Below are 18,609 nucleotides of genomic sequence, written 5' to 3'. Positions count from 1 at the left end.
AACCTTCTACTAATAAAAGCAACAGGTTGATCCTGGCCCTCAGAATTAAGTTGTGATAGGACTGCCCCTACTCCTAATTCAGATGCATCAGTTTGGACATAGACTTTTTTAGAGTAACAAGGGCTTTTCAGGACAGGTGCAGAGCACATGGCCTGCTTCAGCTCCTCAAAAGCTTTCTGACAGTTTGCTGTCCATAATACCTTTTTAGGCATTTTCTTGGATGTGAGGTCATTAAGAGGGGCTGCAATGGAGCCATAGTTCTTAATGAACCTCCTGTAATACCCAGTGAGGCCTAGGAAGGCTCTCACCTGAGTCTGAGTGGTAGGGGGAACCCAATCAATAATAGTTTGGATTTTCCCCTGAAGTGGTGCAATCTGTTCCCCACCAACAAGGTGTCCCAGATAAACCACCTTACCCTGCCCTATCTGGCACTTTGAAGCCTTGATAGTGAGGCCTGCCTTTTGCAGGGCCTCCAAAACTTTCCATAGGTGGACCAGGTGATCATCCCAGCTGGAGCTAAATACAGCTATATCATCCAAATATGCTGCACTGAAAGCTTCCAGCCCTTGCAGGACTGTGTTCACCAACCTCTGAAAAGTGGCAGGTGCATTTTTCAAACCAAAAGGCATTACAGTAAACTGGTAATGTCCTCCAATGGTAGAAAATGCAGTCTTAGATTTAGCATCTTCTGACAATTTGATCTGCCAATACCCTGCAGTCAAATCAAAAGTGCTTAGATACTTGGCAGATGCCAGTGTATCTATTAGCTCATCTGCCCTGGGTATAGGGTGAGCATCAGTTTTGGTTACCAAGTTGAGACCTCTATAGTCTACACAAAACCTCATTTCCTTCTTTCCATCTTTAGAATTGGGTTTTGGTACCAGTACCACAGGAGAAGCCCATGGACTGTCAGAGTGCTCAACCACTCCTAGTTCCAACATCTTCTGAACTTCTTGCTTTATGCAGTCCCTGACATGGTCAGGCTGCCTATAGATCTTACTTTTGACAGGTAAACTGTCTCCAGTATCTATAGTGTGCTCACACCAAGAAGTGGTGCCTGGCACAATGGAGAAGAGTTCTGAAAATTGTCCTAGGAGATTTATGCAATTATCTTTCTGCTCAGCAGTAAGACAATCAGCCAAAACTACACCTTCCACAAGAGCATCTTGTTCTGTGGAAGAGAAGAGATCAGGTAGAGGATCACTGTCTTCTTCCTGTCCCTCATCTGTTGCCATGAGCAGGGTGAGATCAGCCCTGTCATAGTAGGGTTTCAGGCGGTTGACATGGAGCACCCTAAGGGGACTCCTGGCAGTGCCTAAGTCAACCAAGTAGGTGACTTCACCCTTCTTTTCAACAATTGTGTGGGGTCCACTCCATTTATCTTGGAGTGCTCTTGGGGCCACAGGCTCCAAGACCCACACTTTCTGCCCTGGTTGGTACTGAACCAAAACAGCCTTCTGATCATGCCATTGCTTCTGGAGCTCTTGGCTGGCCTGAAGGTTTTTACTGGCCTTTTTCATGTACTCAGCCATCCTTGATCTGAGGCCAAGTACATAATCCACAATATCCTGCTTAGGAGCTTTTAAAGGTTGTTCCCAACCCTCCTTTACAAGTGTGAGTGGACCCCTAACAGGGTGTCCAAAAAGAAGTTCAAAGGGGCTGAAGCCCACTCCTTTCTGGGGTACCTCCCTGTAGGCAAAAAGGAGGCATGGTAGAAGGATATCCCATCTCCTGCGGAGTTTTTCAGGGAGTCCCATAATCATGCCTTTGAGAGTTTTATTAAATCTCTCCACCAGTCCATTTGTTTGTGGATGATAGGGTGTTGTGAACTTGTAAGTTACACCACACTCCTTCCACATGGCCTTTAAGTATGCAGACATGAAATTGCTTCCTCTGTCTGATACTACTTCCTTTGGGAAACCCACCCTGGAAAATATTCCCAGGAGGGCCTTTGCCACTGCAGGAGCTGTAGTGGTCCTTAAAGGAATAGCTTCAGGATATCTTGTGGCATGGTCCACTACCACCAAGATAAACCTATTGCCTGAAGCAGTAGGAGGGTCAAGGGGGCCAACTATGTCAACCCCTACCCTTTCAAAGGGAACCCCAACCACAGGCAGTGGGATAAGGGGTGCCTTTGGAGTGCCACCTGTCTTGCCACTGGCTTGACAGGTTTCACAGGACTTACAAAATTATTTTGTGTCCTCAGACATCCTAGGCCAATGAAACAATGGTACCAATCTGTCCCAAGTTTTCATTTGACCCAGGTGCCCAGCTAAGGGAATGTCATGTGCCAGTGTTAGGAGGAACTTTCTGTACTCCTGAGGAATCACTAATCTCCTGGCTGCTCCAGGTTTAGGATCCCTATGCTCAGTGTACAAGAGGTTGTCCTCCCAGTAAACTCTGTGTGAGTCACTGACATCCCCATTAGCCTGTTTGACAGCTTGCTGTCTGAGACCCTCTAATGTGGGACAGGTTTGCTGTGCCACACTCAGCTCCTCTCTGGCAGGCCCCCCTTCACCCAAAAGCTCAGCAGTGTCTGCTTCCAGCTCCTCTGGTGTAGGTTCTGCACAGGGAGGGAATTCTTCTTCCTCAGAAGTAGAATCCACTGTAGAGGGAGGGATAGTAGGAAGTGGTTTGCTTCTACTAGCCCTAGCTTTAGGGAGCACTTGGTCCATTGTTCCAGGATCCAAGCTTCCCTGTCCTTTTTGCTTTTTGGCCTGAGCCCTTGTTAAAGCAAAAATATGCCCTGGGATGCCCAGCATTGCTGCATGGGCCTCCAACTCCACATCTGACCAAGCTGATGTCTCCAAATCGTTCCCTAATAGACAGTCTACAGGTAAATCTGAAGCTACCACAACTTTCTTTGGACCAGATACCCCCCCCCAGTTGAGATTTACAACAGCCATGGGGTGGCTTTGTGTTATGTTGTGAGCATCGGTTACTTGGTACTGGTGTCCAAGTATGTGTTGTTCAGGGTGCACCAGTTTCTCAATCACCATTGTGACACTGGCACCTGTGTCCCTGTAGGCCTGGACCTCAACACCATTTATTAGGGTTAGTTGCTTGTACTTCTCCAAGTTATGGGGGCAAGCAACCAAAGTGGCTAAGTCAATAGCCCCTTCAGAGACTAAAGTAGCCTCTGTGGTCTCCCTAATCAGACCAACCCCAACTAAATTACCAAAAGTGAGCCCAGCTACTCCCTTGGATTGGCTATTAGTAGGTTTGCTCCCACCACCACTGCTATTAGTAGGGACACTAGGTGTAGCAGTAGGGGTTGTAGTGGTAGGAGCTGTGGTGCCTTTCTTTGGACAACTGGGATCTGTTGTCCAATGGCCTTTTATTTTACATAAATAGCACCATGGTTTCTTTTCCTTGTTCTGATTAAAGGAGGATTTGGGCCCACCACCCCCACCAGAGTGTTTTTGTGGGCCTGATGAAGACTCATTTTTAGATTTGTCCCCACCCTTGTCAGAAGACTTACCATCCTTCTTTTTGTTGCCATCTTTGTCACCCCCTGTATGAAGTTTTCTGTTCACTCTTGTTCTGACCCATTTGTCTGCCTTCTTTCCCAATTCTTGGGGAGAGGTCAGATCAGAGTCCACCAAGTACTGGTGCAACAAATCAGACACACAATTATTAAGAATATGCTCTCTCAGGATCAAGTTATACAGGCTGTCATAATCAGTAACTTTACTGCCATGTAACCACCCCTCCAAGGCCTTCACTGCCTGGTCAATGAAATCAACCCAGTCTTGTGAAGACTCCTTTTTGGTATCTCTGAACTTTATCCTGTACTGTTCAGTGGTTAAGCCATAACCATCCAGGAGTGCATTCTTAAGAACTTGGAAATTGTTAGCATCATTTTCTTTTACAGTAAGGAGCCTATCCCTACCTTTTCCAGTAAATGATAGCCATAGGATAGCAGCCCACTGCTTTTGAGGGACATCCTGTACAGCACAGGCCCTCTCAAGTGCAGCAAACCACTTGTTAATGTCATCCCCCTCCTTGTAAGGGGGAACTATCTTATGCAGATTCCTGGAATCATGCTCTTTTGCAGGATGACTATGGGGAATACTGCTGCTGCCACAATGGGTATCTAAACCCATCTTCTGTCTTTCCCTCTCTATTTCTAAAGACTGTCTATCCAAATCCAGCTGTTGCTTCTTGAGCTTCAGTCTGGTTTGCTCCACTCTCAATCTATTGAGCTCCCTTTCTAACAATCTGTCATCAGGGTGGGTGGGAGGGACATTTCTAGATACAGAGGTATGATGGGAATGAACAGAAGGAGACCTGTCCCTTACCAAGGGCACCCTAACAGCTTGGCTACCAGCATAATGTGAGAGCACATCATCAGTATGATGTGATTCAACCTCTGTACCAACTATGCTAGACTGTCTAGTAATGGGCAGGCTGAGAAGTTTCTTTCCTGAACCTTTTCCTGGGGGAGTCCCTGGATCAGATTGAGAACCATTAGCTACTTTTTCTACAGATTGGGCACTTATGGCCTTATCCTGTACTCTAAGCATATTAATTAACAGTTCTAAGGAAGGATTCTTCCCTACAATCAAACCTCTCTCTATGCAGAGACTCCTTGCTCCTTTCCAGCTAAGGTGATCATATGCAAGTTTGGACAGTTCAACTTTTTGGCCTGTGCCAGACATTTTTTAGAGAGAGTTAAAGTGATAGACAAAGAGAAAAAAGTTTTCAGAACTTTTTGGAAAGACAGAAAAAAGCTTTTTAAACTTTTAAGAACTTTTTGAAAGTTTAGAAGTACTTTTCAGCACTTAGAAAAGAGTGAAAAGAGGAAATGCAAAACTTTTTGGCTATGTGTATATACACTGACCTTGTTTTGTATATTTTTCTCTTATGAAAAGTACAATGACAAGAGTGGTAAGTAGTCTCAAAGCACTTATCCCACCGCTGCACAACCAATGTAGGAGGCTGGACTGGCTTGTAGTGAGTACCAAGGGGTACTTGCACCTTGCACCAGGCCCAGGTATCCCTTATTAGTGTATAGGGTGTCTAGCAGCTTAGGCTGATAGATAATGGTAGCTTAGCAGAGCAGCTTAGGCTGAACTAGGAGACGTGTGAAGCTACTACAGTACCACTTAGTGTCATATGCACAATATCATAAGAAAACACAATACACAGTTATACTAAAAATAAAGGTACTTTATTTTTATGACAATATGCCAAAGTATCTTAGAGTGTACCCTCAGTGAGAGGATAGGAAATATACACAAGATATATATTCACAATAGCAAAAATATGCAGTATAGTCTTAGAAAACAGTGCAAACAATGTATAGTTACAATAGGATGCAATGGGGAAACATAGGGATAGGGGCAACACAAACCATATACTCCAGAAGTGGAATGCGAACCACGAATGGACCCCAAACCTATGTGACCTTGTAGAGGGTCGCTGGGACTATTAGAAAATAGTGAGAGTTAGAAAAATAACCCTCCCCAAGACCCTGAAAAGTGAGTGCAAAGTGCACCAAAGTTCCCCTAAGGACAAAATAGTCGTGTTAGAGGGAAAATGCAAGGAAAACACAAATCAGCAATGCAACAACGATGGATTCCTGACTGAGGGTACCTGTGGAACAAGGGGACCAAGTCCAAAAGTCACAAGCAGCTCGGAGATGGGCAGATGCCCAAGAAATGCCAGCGGTTGGTGCAAAGAAGCTCTTACTAGGCTGAAGAACTGTGAATACTGCAGGAACGACAAGGGCTAGAGACTTCCCCTTTGGAGGATGGATCCCCCACGCCTTGGAGAGTCGTGCAGAAGTGTTTTCCCGCCGAATGGACGCCAACAAGCCTTGCTACACGCAAATCGTGCGTTTGGCGTTTTTGGACGCTGCTGGGGCCCAGGAGGGACCAGAAGGTCGCAAATTGGACCTGCAGAGAGAGGGGATGTCGAGCCAGACAAAGAGTCCTCACTGAAGCAGGTAGCACCCGGAGAAGTGCCAGAAACAGGCACTACGAGGATGCGTGAAATGGTGCTCGCCGAAGTTGCACAAAGGAGTCCCACGTCGCCGGAGACCAACTTAGAAAGTCGTGCAATGCAGGTTAGAGTGCCGTGGACCCAGGCTTGGCTGTGCATGAAGGATTTCCGCCGGAAGTGCACAGGGGCCGGAGTAGCTTGCAAAGTCGCGGTTCCCAGCAATGCAGCCCAGCGAGGTGAGGCAAGGACTTACCTCCACCAAACTTGGGCTGAAGAGTCACTGGACTGTGGGGGTCACTTGGACGGTGTCGCTGGATTCGAGGGACCTCGCTCGTCGTGCTGAGAGGAGACCCAAGGGACCGGTAATGCAGCTTTTTGGTGCCTGCGGTTGCAGGGGGAAGATTCCGTCGACCCACGGGACATTTCTTCGGAGCTTCTGGTGCAGAGAGGAGGCAGACTACCCCCACAGCATGCACAAGCAGGAAAACAGTCGAGAAGGCGGCAGGATCAGCGTTACAGAGTTGCAGTAGTCGTCTTTGCTACTATGTTGCAGGTTTGCAGGCTTCTAGCGCGGTCAGCGGTCGATTCCTTATCAGAAGGTGAAGAGGGAGATGCAGAGGAACTCGGCTGAGCTCATGCATTCGTTATCTAAAGTTTCCCCAGAGACAGAGACCCTAAATAGCCAGAAAAGAGGGTTTGGCTACCTAGGAGAGAGGAAAGGCTACTAACACCTGAAGGAGCCTATCACAAGGAGTCTCTGACGTCACCTGGTGGCACTGGCCACTCAGAGCAGTCCAGTGTGCCAGCAGCACCTCTGTTTCCAAGATGGCAGAGGTCTGGAGCACACTGGAGGAGCTCTGGACACCTCCCAGGGGAGGTGCAGGTCAGGGGAGTGGTCACTCCCCTTTCCTTTGTCCAGTTTCGCGCCAGAGCAGGGGCTAAGGGGTCCCTGAACCAGTGTAGACTGGCTTATGCAGAATTGGGCACATCTGTGCCCAACAAAGCATTTCCAGAGGCTGGGGGAGGCTACTCCTCCCCTGCCTTCACACCATTTTCCAAAGGGAGAGGGTGTCACACCCTCTCTCAGAGGAAGTTCTTTGTTCTGCCATCCTGGGCCAGGCCTGGCTGGACCCCAGGAGGGCAGCTGCCTGTCTGAGGGGTTGGCAGCAGCAGCAGCTGCAGAGAAACCCCAGGAAGGGCAGTCTGGCAGTACCAGGGTCTGTGCTACAGACCACTGGGATCATGGGATTGTACCAACAATGCCAGGATGGCATAGAGGGGGCAATTCCATGATCATAGACATGTTACATGGCCATATTCGGAGTTACCATGGTGAAGCTACATATAGGTAGTGACCTATATGTAGTGCACGCGTGTAATGGTGTCCCCGCACTCACAAAGTTCAGTGAATTGGCTCTGAACAATGTGGGGGCACCTTGGCTAGTGCCAGGGTGCCCTCACACTAAGTAACTTTGCACCTAACCTTTACCAGGTAAAGGTTAGACATATAGGTGACTTATAAGTTACTTAAGTGCAGTGTAAAATGGCTGTGAAATAACGTGGACGTTATTTCACTCAGGCTGCAGTGGCAGGCCTGTGTAAGAATTGTCAGAGCTCCCTATGGGTGGCAAAAGAAATGCTGCAGCCCATAGGGATCTCCTGGAACCCCAATACCCTGGGTACCTCAGTACCATATACTAGGGAATTATAAGGGTGTTCCAGTAAGCCAATGTAAATTGGTAAAAATGGTCACTAGCCTGTCAGAGACAATTTGGAAAGAAATGAGAGAGCATAACCACTGAGGTTCTGATTAGCAGAGCCTCAGTGAGACAGTTAGTCACTACACAGGTAACACATTCAGGCACACTTATGAGCACTGGGGCCCTGGGTTACCAGGGTCCCAGTGACACATACAACTAAAACAACATATATACAGTGAAAAATGGGGGTAACATGCCAGGCAAGATGGTACTTTCCTACACAACCCCCCCCCAAACGAAGGACAATAAGACTAGCCATTACCTGATGAGTCTTCATTGTGTAAGTGGAAATATCTGGAGAGTCCATCTGCATTGGAGTGGCTACTCCCAGGTCTATGTTCCACTGTATAGTCCATTCCCTGTAGGGATATGGACCACCTCAACAATTTAGGATTTTCACCTTTCATTTGTTTTAGCCAAAGTAGAGGTTTGTGGTCTGTCTGAACAATGAAGTGAGTGCCAAACAAGTATGGCCTCAACTTCTTCAGAGCCCAGACCACAGCAAAGGCCTCCCTCTCAATGGCAGACCAACGCTTTTCTCTAGGGGTCAACCTTCTACTAATAAAAGCAACAGGTTGATCCTGGCCCTCAGAATTAAGTTGTGATAGGACTGCCCCTACTCCTAATTCAGATGCATCAGTTTGGACATAGACTTTTTTAGAGTAACAAGGGCTTTTCAGGACAGGTGCAGAGCACATGGCCTGCTTCAGCTCCTCAAAAGCTTTCTGACAGTTTGCTGTCCATAATACCTTTTTAGGCATTTTCTTGGATGTGAGGTCATTAAGAGGGGCTGCAATGGAGCCATAGTTCTTAATGAACCTCCTGTAATACCCAGTGAGGCCTAGGAAGGCTCTCACCTGAGTCTGAGTGGTAGGGGGAACCCAATCAATAATAGTTTGGATTTTCCCCTGAAGTGGTGCAATCTGTTCCCCACCAACAAGGTGTCCCAGATAAACCACCTTACCCTGCCCTATCTGGCACTTTGAAGCCTTGATAGTGAGGCCTGCCTTTTGCAGGGCCTCCAAAACTTTCCATAGGTGGACCAGGTGATCATCCCAGCTGGAGCTAAATACAGCTATATCATCCAAATATGCTGCACTGAAAGCTTCCAGCCCTTGCAGGACTGTGTTCACCAACCTCTGAAAAGTGGCAGGTGCATTTTTCAAACCAAAAGGCATTACAGTAAACTGGTAATGTCCTCCAATGGTAGAAAATGCAGTCTTAGATTTAGCATCTTCTGACAATTTGATCTGCCAATACCCTGCAGTCAAATCAAAAGTGCTTAGATACTTGGCAGATGCCAGTGTATCTATTAGCTCATCTGCCCTGGGTATAGGGTGAGCATCAGTTTTGGTTACCAAGTTGAGACCTCTATAGTCTACACAAAACCTCATTTCCTTCTTTCCATCTTTAGAATTGGGTTTTGGTACCAGTACCACAGGAGAAGCCCATGGACTGTCAGAGTGCTCAACCACTCCTAGTTCCAACATCTTCTGAACTTCTTGCTTTATGCAGTCCCTGACATGGTCAGGCTGCCTATAGATCTTACTTTTGACAGGTAAACTGTCTCCAGTATCTATAGTGTGCTCACACCAAGAAGTGGTGCCTGGCACAATGGAGAAGAGTTCTGAAAATTGTCCTAGGAGATTTATGCAATTATCTTTCTGCTCAGCAGTAAGACAATCAGCCAAAACTACACCTTCCACAAGAGCATCTTGTTCTGTGGAAGAGAAGAGATCAGGTAGAGGATCACTGTCTTCTTCCTGTCCCTCATCTGTTGCCATGAGCAGGGTGAGATCAGCCCTGTCATAGTAGGGTTTCAGGCGGTTGACATGGAGCACCCTAAGGGGACTCCTGGCAGTGCCTAAGTCAACCAAGTAGGTGACTTCACCCTTCTTTTCAACAATTGTGTGGGGTCCACTCCATTTATCTTGGAGTGCTCTTGGGGCCACAGGCTCCAAGACCCACACTTTCTGCCCTGGTTGGTACTGAACCAAAACAGCCTTCTGATCATGCCATTGCTTCTGGAGCTCTTGGCTGGCCTGAAGGTTTTTACTGGCCTTTTTCATGTACTCAGCCATCCTTGATCTGAGGCCAAGTACATAATCCACAATATCCTGCTTAGGAGCTTTTAAAGGTTGTTCCCAACCCTCCTTTACAAGTGTGAGTGGACCCCTAACAGGGTGTCCAAAAAGAAGTTCAAAGGGGCTGAAGCCCACTCCTTTCTGGGGTACCTCCCTGTAGGCAAAAAGGAGGCATGGTAGAAGGATATCCCATCTCCTGCGGAGTTTTTCAGGGAGTCCCATAATCATGCCTTTGAGAGTTTTATTAAATCTCTCCACCAGTCCATTTGTTTGTGGATGATAGGGTGTTGTGAACTTGTAAGTTACACCACACTCCTTCCACATGGCCTTTAAGTATGCAGACATGAAATTGCTTCCTCTGTCTGATACTACTTCCTTTGGGAAACCCACCCTGGAAAATATTCCCAGGAGGGCCTTTGCCACTGCAGGAGCTGTAGTGGTCCTTAAAGGAATAGCTTCAGGATATCTTGTGGCATGGTCCACTACCACCAAGATAAACCTATTGCCTGAAGCAGTAGGAGGGTCAAGGGGGCCAACTATGTCAACCCCTACCCTTTCAAAGGGAACCCCAACCACAGGCAGTGGGATAAGGGGTGCCTTTGGAGTGCCACCTGTCTTGCCACTGGCTTGACAGGTTTCACAGGACTTACAAAATTATTTTGTGTCCTCAGACATCCTAGGCCAATGAAACAATGGTACCAATCTGTCCCAAGTTTTCATTTGACCCAGGTGCCCAGCTAAGGGAATGTCATGTGCCAGTGTTAGGAGGAACTTTCTGTACTCCTGAGGAATCACTAATCTCCTGGCTGCTCCAGGTTTAGGATCCCTATGCTCAGTGTACAAGAGGTTGTCCTCCCAGTAAACTCTGTGTGAGTCACTGACATCCCCATTAGCCTGTTTGACAGCTTGCTGTCTGAGACCCTCTAATGTGGGACAGGTTTGCTGTGCCACACTCAGCTCCTCTCTGGCAGGCCCCCCTTCACCCAAAAGCTCAGCAGTGTCTGCTTCCAGCTCCTCTGGTGTAGGTTCTGCACAGGGAGGGAATTCTTCTTCCTCAGAAGTAGAATCCACTGTAGAGGGAGGGATAGTAGGAAGTGGTTTGCTTCTACTAGCCCTAGCTTTAGGGAGCACTTGGTCCATTGTTCCAGGATCCAAGCTTCCCTGTCCTTTTTGCTTTTTGGCCTGAGCCCTTGTTAAAGCAAAAATATGCCCTGGGATGCCCAGCATTGCTGCATGGGCCTCCAACTCCACATCTGACCAAGCTGATGTCTCCAAATCGTTCCCTAATAGACAGTCTACAGGTAAATCTGAAGCTACCACAACTTTCTTTGGACCAGATACCCCCCCCCAGTTGAGATTTACAACAGCCATGGGGTGGCTTTGTGTTATGTTGTGAGCATCGGTTACTTGGTACTGGTGTCCAAGTATGTGTTGTTCAGGGTGCACCAGTTTCTCAATCACCATTGTGACACTGGCACCTGTGTCCCTGTAGGCCTGGACCTCAACACCATTTATTAGGGTTAGTTGCTTGTACTTCTCCAAGTTATGGGGGCAAGCAACCAAAGTGGCTAAGTCAATAGCCCCTTCAGAGACTAAAGTAGCCTCTGTGGTCTCCCTAATCAGACCAACCCCAACTAAATTACCAAAAGTGAGCCCAGCTACTCCCTTGGATTGGCTATTAGTAGGTTTGCTCCCACCACCACTGCTATTAGTAGGGACACTAGGTGTAGCAGTAGGGGTTGTAGTGGTAGGAGCTGTGGTGCCTTTCTTTGGACAACTGGGATCTGTTGTCCAATGGCCTTTTATTTTACATAAATAGCACCATGGTTTCTTTTCCTTGTTCTGATTAAAGGAGGATTTGGGCCCACCACCCCCACCAGAGTGTTTTTGTGGGCCTGATGAAGACTCATTTTTAGATTTGTCCCCACCCTTGTCAGAAGACTTACCATCCTTCTTTTTGTTGCCATCTTTGTCACCCCCTGTATGAAGTTTTCTGTTCACTCTTGTTCTGACCCATTTGTCTGCCTTCTTTCCCAATTCTTGGGGAGAGGTCAGATCAGAGTCCACCAAGTACTGGTGCAACAAATCAGACACACAATTATTAAGAATATGCTCTCTCAGGATCAAGTTATACAGGCTGTCATAATCAGTAACTTTACTGCCATGTAACCACCCCTCCAAGGCCTTCACTGCCTGGTCAATGAAATCAACCCAGTCTTGTGAAGACTCCTTTTTGGTATCTCTGAACTTTATCCTGTACTGTTCAGTGGTTAAGCCATAACCATCCAGGAGTGCATTCTTAAGAACTTGGAAATTGTTAGCATCATTTTCTTTTACAGTAAGGAGCCTATCCCTACCTTTTCCAGTAAATGATAGCCATAGGATAGCAGCCCACTGCTTTTGAGGGACATCCTGTACAGCACAGGCCCTCTCAAGTGCAGCAAACCACTTGTTAATGTCATCCCCCTCCTTGTAAGGGGGAACTATCTTATGCAGATTCCTGGAATCATGCTCTTTTGCAGGATGACTATGGGGAATACTGCTGCTGCCACAATGGGTATCTAAACCCATCTTCTGTCTTTCCCTCTCTATTTCTAAAGACTGTCTATCCAAATCCAGCTGTTGCTTCTTGAGCTTCAGTCTGGTTTGCTCCACTCTCAATCTATTGAGCTCCCTTTCTAACAATCTGTCATCAGGGTGGGTGGGAGGGACATTTCTAGATACAGAGGTATGATGGGAATGAACAGAAGGAGACCTGTCCCTTACCAAGGGCACCCTAACAGCTTGGCTACCAGCATAATGTGAGAGCACATCATCAGTATGATGTGATTCAACCTCTGTACCAACTATGCTAGACTGTCTAGTAATGGGCAGGCTGAGAAGTTTCTTTCCTGAACCTTTTCCTGGGGGAGTCCCTGGATCAGATTGAGAACCATTAGCTACTTTTTCTACAGATTGGGCACTTATGGCCTTATCCTGTACTCTAAGCATATTAATTAACAGTTCTAAGGAAGGATTCTTCCCTACAATCAAACCTCTCTCTATGCAGAGACTCCTTGCTCCTTTCCAGCTAAGGTGATCATATGCAAGTTTGGACAGTTCAACTTTTTGGCCTGTGCCAGACATTTTTTAGAGAGAGTTAAAGTGATAGACAAAGAGAAAAAAGTTTTCAGAACTTTTTGGAAAGACAGAAAAAAGCTTTTTAAACTTTTAAGAACTTTTTGAAAGTTTAGAAGTACTTTTCAGCACTTAGAAAAGAGTGAAAAGAGGAAATGCAAAACTTTTTGGCTATGTGTATATACACTGACCTTGTTTTGTATATTTTTCTCTTATGAAAAGTACAATGACAAGAGTGGTAAGTAGTCTCAAAGCACTTATCCCACCGCTGCACAACCAATGTAGGAGGCTGGACTGGCTTGTAGTGAGTACCAAGGGGTACTTGCACCTTGCACCAGGCCCAGGTATCCCTTATTAGTGTATAGGGTGTCTAGCAGCTTAGGCTGATAGATAATGGTAGCTTAGCAGAGCAGCTTAGGCTGAACTAGGAGACGTGTGAAGCTACTACAGTACCACTTAGTGTCATATGCACAATATCATAAGAAAACACAATACACAGTTATACTAAAAATAAAGGTACTTTATTTTTATGACAATATGCCAAAGTATCTTAGAGTGTACCCTCAGTGAGAGGATAGGAAATATACACAAGATATATATTCACAATAGCAAAAATATGCAGTATAGTCTTAGAAAACAGTGCAAACAATGTATAGTTACAATAGGATGCAATGGGGAAACATAGGGATAGGGGCAACACAAACCATATACTCCAGAAGTGGAATGCGAACCACGAATGGACCCCAAACCTATGTGACCTTGTAGAGGGTCGCTGGGACTATTAGAAAATAGTGAGAGTTAGAAAAATAACCCTCCCCAAGACCCTGAAAAGTGAGTGCAAAGTGCACCAAAGTTCCCCTAAGGACAAAATAGTCGTGTTAGAGGGAAAATGCAAGGAAAACACAAATCAGCAATGCAACAACGATGGATTCCTGACTGAGGGTACCTGTGGAACAAGGGGACCAAGTCCAAAAGTCACAAGCAGCTCGGAGATGGGCAGATGCCCAAGAAATGCCAGCGGTTGGTGCAAAGAAGCTCTTACTAGGCTGAAGAACTGTGAATACTGCAGGAACGACAAGGGCTAGAGACTTCCCCTTTGGAGGATGGATCCCCCACGCCTTGGAGAGTCGTGCAGAAGTGTTTTCCCGCCGAATGGACGCCAACAAGCCTTGCTACACGCAAATCGTGCGTTTGGCGTTTTTGGACGCTGCTGGGGCCCAGGAGGGACCAGAAGGTCGCAAATTGGACCTGCAGAGAGAGGGGATGTCGAGCCAGACAAAGAGTCCTCACTGAAGCAGGTAGCACCCGGAGAAGTGCCAGAAACAGGCACTACGAGGATGCGTGAAATGGTGCTCGCCGAAGTTGCACAAAGGAGTCCCACGTCGCCGGAGACCAACTTAGAAAGTCGTGCAATGCAGGTTAGAGTGCCGTGGACCCAGGCTTGGCTGTGCATGAAGGATTTCCGCCGGAAGTGCACAGGGGCCGGAGTAGCTTGCAAAGTCGCGGTTCCCAGCAATGCAGCCCAGCGAGGTGAGGCAAGGACTTACCTCCACCAAACTTGGGCTGAAGAGTCACTGGACTGTGGGGGTCACTTGGACGGTGTCGCTGGATTCGAGGGACCTCGCTCGTCGTGCTGAGAGGAGACCCAAGGGACCGGTAATGCAGCTTTTTGGTGCCTGCGGTTGCAGGGGGAAGATTCCGTCGACCCACGGGACATTTCTTCGGAGCTTCTGGTGCAGAGAGGAGGCAGACTACCCCCACAGCATGCACAAGCAGGAAAACAGTCGAGAAGGCGGCAGGATCAGCGTTACAGAGTTGCAGTAGTCGTCTTTGCTACTATGTTGCAGGTTTGCAGGCTTCTAGCGCGGTCAGCGGTCGATTCCTTATCAGAAGGTGAAGAGGGAGATGCAGAGGAACTCGGCTGAGCTCATGCATTCGTTATCTAAAGTTTCCCCAGAGACAGAGACCCTAAATAGCCAGAAAAGAGGGTTTGGCTACCTAGGAGAGAGGAAAGGCTACTAACACCTGAAGGAGCCTATCACAAGGAGTCTCTGACGTCACCTGGTGGCACTGGCCACTCAGAGCAGTCCAGTGTGCCAGCAGCACCTCTGTTTCCAAGATGGCAGAGGTCTGGAGCACACTGGAGGAGCTCTGGACACCTCCCAGGGGAGGTGCAGGTCAGGGGAGTGGTCACTCCCCTTTCCTTTGTCCAGTTTCGCGCCAGAGCAGGGGCTAAGGGGTCCCTGAACCAGTGTAGACTGGCTTATGCAGAATTGGGCACATCTGTGCCCAACAAAGCATTTCCAGAGGCTGGGGGAGGCTACTCCTCCCCTGCCTTCACACCATTTTCCAAAGGGAGAGGGTGTCACACCCTCTCTCAGAGGAAGTTCTTTGTTCTGCCATCCTGGGCCAGGCCTGGCTGGACCCCAGGAGGGCAGCTGCCTGTCTGAGGGGTTGGCAGCAGCAGCAGCTGCAGAGAAACCCCAGGAAGGGCAGTCTGGCAGTACCAGGGTCTGTGCTACAGACCACTGGGATCATGGGATTGTACCAACAATGCCAGGATGGCATAGAGGGGGCAATTCCATGATCATAGACATGTTACATGGCCATATTCGGAGTTACCATGGTGAAGCTACATATAGGTAGTGACCTATATGTAGTGCACGCGTGTAATGGTGTCCCCGCACTCACAAAGTTCAGTGAATTGGCTCTGAACAATGTGGGGGCACCTTGGCTAGTGCCAGGGTGCCCTCACACTAAGTAACTTTGCACCTAACCTTTACCAGGTAAAGGTTAGACATATAGGTGACTTATAAGTTACTTAAGTGCAGTGTAAAATGGCTGTGAAATAACGTGGACGTTATTTCACTCAGGCTGCAGTGGCAGGCCTGTGTAAGAATTGTCAGAGCTCCCTATGGGTGGCAAAAGAAATGCTGCAGCCCATAGGGATCTCCTGGAACCCCAATACCCTGGGTACCTCAGTACCATATACTAGGGAATTATAAGGGTGTTCCAGTAAGCCAATGTAAATTGGTAAAAATGGTCACTAGCCTGTCAGAGACAATTTGGAAAGAAATGAGAGAGCATAACCACTGAGGTTCTGATTAGCAGAGCCTCAGTGAGACAGTTAGTCACTACACAGGTAACACATTCAGGCACACTTATGAGCACTGGGGCCCTGGGTTACCAGGGTCCCAGTGACACATACAACTAAAACAACATATATACAGTGAAAAATGGGGGGTAACATGCCAGGCAAGATGGTACTTTCCTACACCATCGTACCCCTGGGGCACCGGCGCCATAGGGATTCCCGACCCGGATGTCCTCTGGGCGGGACACACTCAGAAGACGCTCCGGTTGACAACCGGCAACTGCAGCCGCTTCGAAAACATCAATAGCGTAGAAGTGGACGGTGAAGGCGACTTCGGGCAGAAGGAGGTGGAAGAAGAAAGCGGCAGAGGAGATCAGATCGGCAAGGCGGACAGTGACGGTGGAGACGTGTGCGGAGGAGGAGGAGATGGTGGCGGCAGGACCGGCTGGAGCAGCCCGGTGGAGATTCTGCCCCGTGACTCGCAAGGGAGATCCTGAGGCCACCAGCACTGAGGAATCAGCAGAGGGCCAGGAGGCAGTGTGCCCGGACTCCGGCCAGGCTCTGGGGAGAGAGTGGCCTCTGCAGGTGCATGGACAGGACATACCAGTTGGAGGGAGGCGGAGAGATAATAAAAGTGTGAATAATCTTCGTAGAAAATTGGCATGCTAAGGTATTTTTTTTTTTAAGTTACGTGGCCGGTAGTGATATTCCTTTGTTTGTTTTGTTTGTGTGTTATAAGTTTGGTGTTATGGCACTTAAGTTCACAAGAGAGAGACAGAAAAGGTACAGACAGAACAGGGAAAGCGAAACACCCTGAAATAAAATAAAAAGAGGAATAATTAATACCCTCACACAGAAAAAGTGTTTTGTTGTTATAGTCCCTCCGGTCAGGGAAAGGGAAAGAAAAGGAAGGAAACAAGGGGAACATCCAAGGAAGAGAAAGAAAATAAACCCATAGAAAGACAGCCAGGAGGTAAACCTACAGGGAAAACAGGGAACAAGCGGGAAGAAAACAGATGAGAGAGAACAAAAGTAGAAAATAAAAAAAATTAAAATAGAAAGAGAGGAAAAGAACAGTACTCACCAGACCACTTACCGTTCCCTCTCCATTTCTTCCCACATGTGCCTCCGGGGAGCCCATCTGTAAAGAAGAAGGTGAAGGTGAACATCACTGGAAAAGCAGCTGAACTATGTAATACTAGCACAGAAATAACCCTTAACCCAAAAAACATAAAGACTGCGTATGTAAAATCTGACCACAGGCTAATTGTCATCATTGCGCTGGCTAATAGAAGGAAACCCTCTCCCTTACAAACTAAAAAGGCTAAAATACATCCCTAACCTGAATGTTTTTAAGAAACTGCTTAATCTGTTTTGTGGTTTTAATTCTGTTTAGAAAGTCTATTTAACACTTGCTTTTTGGTTACAAAAAGGTGGTTTGTAAGTGCGTGAAATTCTGTACTTTAGTGGCCCTAAATTTGGGCCTTACTTGCAGGGTTGGCCACAGCAATCTGAGCGGGCCTAACACCTCCTCTCACACCTGCACAAGACCTCAATTTTAAGGTCAAATGCTATTTAAGTAGGTTTCTTACTGGTTGTTGCATCCGTGTTCTGGTTGGTTGCTTAGACTAGGGTCCTAGGTCCTAGAGCTAGAACATTTTGATTGGCTCCTAGAGTTAGGGTTTGAATTGGACCTAAGTTATAGGCCTAGAGGTCAAATTGGCTGACAGGGCTTGGATTCTAATTAATTCCGAAGGCTTTAGTTTGTATTGAAGATAGGGATTAGGGCTAGAGTTCTGATTGTTTGATAGAAGTAATGTTTTGGTTTGTTTTTAGGTCTAAGGTTTCTATTGGACCTAGGGCTCAGGGCTAGAGTTCTGATTGGTTGGTCGAATTAGAGTTCTGATTAGCTGTTAGTGCTAATCTCTCTACTGGAACTAGGGCTTAGGGTTTGGGATTTGTTGGTTAATAAAGTCAGTGGTCCCATTGGCTCTAGGCTTTAGGGCTAGGGTTCTGATTAGTTATAGATAGGGCTAGGCTTTCCATTGGTGCAAAGCCACTTGAATGTGTACTATTTAACCGTAGGACTCAGGGTGTCTCAGCCCAGGTGTTGAAGATAAGGGTGGAGAGGACAAAAGGACACAACTGTCTGTTTAGGTTTGTTCATACTGGGTTGGTCTTAGACAAGAAATGCTACTATTTTTTCATTCATCAGTCACCCCCTTGAGCCTTCTTCATCCTAAAACATACAAACAGTCTCAGCAAATGCACACTACTAAGTTACAACAAACAAACTCTATCAACATTTCAGTCTTTCAATAACCACTGCTAAACCTCAGAAACTATATATATATAGGAGCCCCTACTGTCACACAATGGAAACTTCACTCTCACACAAACCACTACTTGTCCTATATCACTATCAAACACACATCACTAATATAACACAAACCAACATTACACATAAACCTAATACCCTCAAACATATCCTCCCTTTTCAGAGAAAAACAGGTCCAACTTCTACTTGCTACTAACAAACCCCATGCCATCACCACCAACCCTATGCCCAACCATCTCTCATCTCATCCACCAACACCCTCCTCCTCTT

This window comes from Pleurodeles waltl, chromosome 3_1, assembly GCF_031143425.1.
Source record: "Pleurodeles waltl isolate 20211129_DDA chromosome 3_1, aPleWal1.hap1.20221129, whole genome shotgun sequence".
Classification (NCBI taxonomy): Eukaryota; Metazoa; Chordata; class Amphibia; order Caudata; family Salamandridae; genus Pleurodeles; species Pleurodeles waltl.
This window is presented reverse-complemented; position numbering follows the sequence as displayed.